The sequence below is a fragment of the Ananas comosus genome, unplaced genomic scaffold (assembly GCF_001540865.1).
Source record: "Ananas comosus cultivar F153 unplaced genomic scaffold, ASM154086v1, whole genome shotgun sequence".
NCBI lineage: Eukaryota > Viridiplantae > Streptophyta > Magnoliopsida > Poales > Bromeliaceae > Ananas > Ananas comosus.
In genome coordinates, this window is record NW_017893359.1 from 95072 (window position 1) to 101388 (window position 6317).

The 6317-nt window shown below is 46.7% G+C and overlaps 1 pseudogene; it reads left to right on the forward strand.

Annotated features, from left to right (window-relative positions):
• The first annotated feature begins 1812 nt into the window (after positions 1-1812).
• On the forward strand, positions 1813-5582 carry LOC109705762 (annotated as a pseudogene).
• Positions 5583-6317: the final 735 nt, after the last annotated feature.

Consider the following 6317-nt stretch of genomic DNA (forward strand, 5'->3'; position numbering starts at 1 on the left):
GAAGAAGAAGTCCTCCAAGCGGGACAAGAGCAGGGAGCCACGTGAGCTCGCGAAGGTCCGGCGGAGATCGAGTTGGAACCGGGAGCTCAACCATCCGTGAGGGCACTGTATGGGATGGTACCCCCGGAACTCGAAGTGATGAAGAAGCTGTCACCGAAGCGTGTGCGGTGGCAAGACTGATTGGCGGAGTTCGACATGACCCTAGAATACAAGCCGGGCAAGGAGAACCGAGTGGCCGATGCCTTGAGCCGGAAGGCGGAGTTGGCAGCGGTGTGCCAGCTCAAGGGGACGTTGATCGATCGGATTCGCGTAGGAACCATCGAAGACCCCATGGCCCAGGAGTTGGTGAAGCTTGCACGGGAGGGCAAGACTCGACGATTTTGGGTCGATGACGGCCTCCTCTACAAGGTAATCAATCCATGAAACAAAAGAAACAGACCCACTGCAAAGTGCAAAAAGCTCTCCATATGATATATACAAAGAGAGAAGGTGGTGTGAGAAATCTCGGCCCTCGGGAATGTACTCGTCATAAGGGGAGCCTGTGATGGGTAGCCCGCGGATCTCCCGCATGTCCAGTAAACTAAAACCTATTTCCCCCATTCTGGTGACGATGGTGTGGCCGTCGCTGTTACAAAAAGTGAAAAAGGCCTTCAGTAAGGCCCAGCTTACTCTGTACTCAAACAGCCCGGCATAAACGCCCCATAAAATCCCGGCCTCCTCCAGATCCTCCTTATAGTGTTGCAAAATCTGCCGGGTCCATGCTAGCTTCAGTGGGTGTTGGAACATGGTGACCCTGAGTCTTGTGGCCTTGTGCGCTTCCCATCCTTTCTTCGTGAACTTCACAAATTCCTGCGCCATGGTGTTCACATGTGCATCCCCGGTCCTCGATTGCGAAACGGGCTCTCAAATTGTACCCTGCGCATGGGGGGAAGTAGTCGTTACTCCAAAGGCCCCCTCTCTGCAACCAAAGTTCATTATCGTCGACCTCGTCAGAATATCGGGCAACTGTGGGCCCACACAGTCCAGATCCATGTCAAATAGGTCCTCCACGGCACGGCCCTTCTCCAGTCCAAGCCTCGAATTGGCTTCATCAAATGGTGTTAACCCCTTGCTAGGGGGGTAAGGAGAATACTCTGCGAATGTATCCCTTCCAACCTCTTCCTCAACCTCTTCTTCTGTAGCCTCCTCCATCCCAACTTCCCTCGGTGGCACCACAAACTCGGGTACATATTCTTCGTGCATCGGAGTTGGTGATGGCAGAGGACTTGGCTGCGGTGACGGCGGAAGTGGCGGCAGACCTTGGCCGGCCTCAGAAACAACCTCCTTGGGGTCAACAGATGCCTTCGGATCCGCCATTACTGAAAAATGATAAAGAGATTATCAAGAACAGGGGATGATGATTCGGGATAGAATTATTTGATAATTAAGTTATTTATGCGCGACCAAGAGTGAGATGGAACTTTATGGTTAACAAAAGTTATGCAAATTTCGGGTTTGGTTTTGAAAATCACCGGTGGAATCAGGTATCTTGCCGGAATTACAAGTTTCCCCGGCCGCCATGACGGCGGCGGTGGTTTGGTCAAGAAAAAGAGGGTTTTTCATGAACGGCCCAACACGGCAGTAATGGCGTTCAAAATCGCCCAGGGTCTAAGTTCAGATTAAGTGGGAACATTTTGTCGGCAGGGGCCGCTGTGAACGGATCTTGGAAGGAGGAGGGTTTCCATGGTCTCCGCCCTAGGTCCTTGATTTCCCGACGATCTTTATCTCAAGAATCCCGACTAAACGGGAGATAAGAATGATCAACCCACCTGAATGCCGCTCGGAGACAGAGAGAGGGAGAGCAAGGTCGCCGGAGAAGGAGGTGGAGTTGCTCGGACGCTCAGAGCTCTGAGAAGGAAGGGAGACGAGAAGACACAAGGACAGTGTGAGTTCTTCGGTCGAGGCCGGTCACTTTATAAAGAGATCACCGAGTGACGGTCGTACTTCCGGCCCGTCTCTCGGTGGGGGGCATTTGTTGGGTGAAATAATTCCGACCGCAGGATTAAGCGGGATGTAATTTCAGCCGCGTTATGCGGCAGTCTGATTAGTAAGTGGAGGGGCAGTCTGGTCATTTTGCCGCTCCACTACTGTTATCTCTTCATTAAATGCCGCCGGCCTGATTGGCTGGCGAGAACTATTCATGCCGCCACAGTATTGGGCGGGTTTTGAGTTGCCTCTTTGGCAGTTAACTCTGAAGCCATTGTCGGCTTTATAAACCGACGTCGGATTTTTATTTTAGGCTACCCTGTCGCTCCAAATGAGAAGTCGCGCACCATATAGCCTGATCTTAACGCTTCAGGCGTGTTTAAGTTAATTATCCTTAAGCTGGTGCCATATAACTTATACCGCAACTTGATAGTGGCGGGTTTTTTTAAGACCATCAGCTTGATTAAGGTCGCATTGCATTCTATGTTGCTGCAGTCTTTGATCTCTTCATCTTTGATGGGCCGAGCCTAATTGAAGGATGCTTGAATGATTAAGGCCAATTACCGATCCGGTTTTGGATTCGGGTCGAGATTTGATTTACGCCGGGGGCGGCTATCGGTTTAACATTTCCTATTTAGGATAAGGTCTCTTTGGAAAGAGATAACCACGATCTGGGGCCTTCTAATCTGATTGCACCCTTCGAAGATGGATTGACCGGATAAGTTCGAAGAAAGAGGCTGATGCTGACTGAGATCATACTTTCTTTGGCTAAGATTTGCCGTGACCGGAAAGTTTGACTTCGGTAACCGATCTGTTGTGTTTGTCTGTCATGACGATGACCTTCCTAGAAGGAAGGTTGGGCAGCGCCCAAAGTACTCTTTCCTATTGATGTTTTACCAGCTCATTAGCTCCTAGAACTAGCACACAATGGGTCGGGCTCGCGATCAGCATACGATGGGCGTGCGGGTAGGTAGAAGAGAACGCGGCAGTACCTCATAGTATGCCTGCAAAATGGGAAGTGGGAATCCTCCTTCTCAAGGGAGGTCACAATGGCGAATCATTCGGGGAAGGATTCCTCTATGAACGGGATGAGAGATCCGGCTATAACCCACTCACGAAAGCTTCAATCATCTTTGCAGACTTTTCGCAGTTGTCCTTTAGAAATCCTTAATAGTAGATCCAATTCCAGCATCATGTAGAACTAAGATCCCAAGTACTGACTACCGGAGAAAACCTTTTTGCCAAAGAGAGACCATAGGGAGGACGGGTTCCCTACTTCTATGGCCGTCCATTTCTAGCTGAATATCCAGCGACTCTTCTTCTATCCAGTTTTTCCATTCGCTGCAGCCAAGTCGGAGAAGCCAGAGATGGATACTCATAATTGGCGGACCATGTTTTATTATGCAAACTCAGACATAAACGCGTCCTAATGGATCTATTCTTCGGTTTGGGACTAAGATTCTACGGGAAAAGGTAATGAAATTTGTACTACCTGGTTGTTGAAGGCCTTCATTATACCGGAACCTTCTTTCTGCCCTTGCGAGGGTAGCTTCCTCTATCGGTCTTAACGCAAGAGCCTTTCCGTCGTGTAGTAGCAGATTATGGTTTAGCATACAGAATTTGCTTGGAGAACTTTGATTCTGCTCGCTACGAAAAATATTTGCATTTTCAAAGGAGGTATATTCTGTTCATTTTCATTTTTTTTTTCGAAAAACCGGAGAGCGCCTTTCAAACTCCTTAATAAGGAAGTCGCTGAATCTCGGATCTTTATCCGACGAAAGCTTCGGTACGTGTTAACTTGGTTGCGTTTTAATGATGACAAGCCAGAATGAATGCGACTTTCGAGAATTTCCTATGACAGGTGCTTCTTTGTCGATGATTCTTTTCCCATCCTTATGTTAACTTTCCTACGTCGAACTTTCCTCCTGTTGATATACACTTTATTATAGGCAACCCTCTCGATGACCTTCAGCCTTCGTACTCGCCGGGTTTCTGAACGTGAACAATTTGCATTGGCCTATTGAACTCTCTCTTCTGACTTTCCCCTGCTAGTGCTCCTAGCGAACGAACGGGAAGCTATCCGTCAACTCGCATTCGCCTAATCGAGAGAACGCACTCGGCGATCATCCTAAACTAGTCCCGCCTAGGGTTATAGTGTCAAACACACATTGTATAGCGTTTTGTTTTGTCCTGACGACGGTGTCAAAGACCGGATCTTTGCACCTTCGCGACCCTCATCTCGATGTATGTGCCTTAGTGCAAGGCCTCATAGAGAATTCAGTAATGTATCCATACGAGCTCGCCCTCAGCATCTCGAATGCAAAATCAACTTGTTCATTATTCTCCTGTGACGCGAGATTTTCACCTTTCATAGATCTGGAAGAGGGTGACGGTTGGGAAGTGACGTTTCAAACGGGCACGCGCGATACGTCATATAAAATTAAAGAAAAGCGAAAGAAGAGGAGTGTGAAGCAGGGACAATGACACCCGCTGGAAGAACAAACAACAGGTAGAGTGAGGCGAAGACCTAAGGCAACTCCGATCATATCGATCGCGTCTCTCGAGATTGGGTGGGTGTTCAGTCTACCGTACTTGCCTACATCAGACTTTAGTTGGAAAAACAACGTCAGCGTATTTTCTCTGAAAGTCTCCTTGATCTTTCGGGAGCCAGAGCAGAAAATGAATGGAATTCCAATATTGAGAGTTATTCAGAGATTAGACAACTATTTTCATTTATTTCGAGGAAATACGAAGTGAGAGAAAATAGACTATCTTCAAAATCTTCAGGAAATAGGAGAATGAGTGCTTGAAATGAGGATCAAGAGGCAATCGGCGCAGCCCACTGCAGCAATTTTCCATTCACCCTGCCATTCAATTCTTCTGAAGATAGGCAACTTTGATTCTCATTCACCATCCATCCTGTCTTATGCTATGCTAACTTCCTCGTTGTCGCTACTTCTGATTTTTGTTGTTACGAAAGAAGGGAGGGGGAAAGTCAGTCTGCCAAATGCTTGGCAATCCTTGCGTAGAAGCTTATTCATGATTTCGTGCCGAAGCTGGTAAACGAACAAAGTAGGTGGTCTTTTCGAAATGTTAAACAAAGTTTTCCCGCTCGCATCTCCGTCACTTTTACTTTTTTGTTATTCGGTAATCCCCAGGTATAGATACCCTTTAGCTCACAGTGACAAGTCATTGTTCTCATACTATTGGTCTCTCATTTTCTATTTTTATAGGCTTACGATCGTTGGATTTCAAAAGACATGGCGTTAAATTTTTTTAGCTTACTCACTTAACCTGCAGGAGTCCACTGCCGTTAGCACCTTTTTTAGTACTCCTTGAGCTAATCCCTCATTGTTTGGTGCATTACAGCTCAGGAATACGTTTATTTGCTAGTTTAATGATGGCGGTTCATAGCTTCAGTAAAGATTTTTTAAGTGGGTCTGCTTGGCTATAGCATTTGTTGAATATATTTTTAATTTCATAGCGATCCTGCGTCCTTTATTTATAGTTTTGCATTAACGGTCTGGAATTAGGTGTAGCTTATATAAAGCTCATGTTTCTACGATCTTAATCTGTAGTTCTTGAATGATGCTATAAATCTCCATCCAAAAAAGTAATTTCATAATGACTAAAACGAGGAGCCGAAGATGATAGGGGCATACAGCTACGCTTTGCCAGGCAGAACATCGGTTCCGGGTAACTAAAGAGTATTGCTTCTTAACTCGTTCTTTCCACTCGCTCGTTCGCAGCACATATCTGAGATTGCCTTTCTTTATTGCTTTCGCTACCTCCCTGTCAGCTTAAGGTCGACTACTCACCGGACACGCTAGCGGTTAACCACCAACTGCATAAAGATAAAGGAAGTCTTTCGACCCCGGTCCCGTTTCTGCTCTTTGGAACTCGGCTTCTTCTGTGATGAACGAGCTAGCTATCGATTGATGAACGTTTCTGAACGACTCTTGTTTCCCAGGTTCCATGGCTAACTAATAGCCTCTTTCGTCGACACTTTTGAATTGGTAGCTTAATCCCTTTCTGGTCTACCGGCCTAAGAATCCTTATAGGCCTTCGTAAACCGCTGCATAAAAAAAAGGAAAGAGTCAACCGCCCAAACGTCAATGATAATAATGACGGCCAACCTTTAGTATAGTATAGTATTGGTTTGAAATCCCAAGTCAGCGGAAGGAATAAATATAAAGACATTCCAGCTTTGCTCGTACAGAAGAAATGGCCTCGCATTTGTGTTAAGGCGGGTGGGCTAGACAACAAGTGAGGTCCTCTTTTCGTTTGGTTTGTTTTTGGCGTTAAGGCTATAGATGTCACTCCTTGACTTCCCCTGAGCGCATAGTGATAGG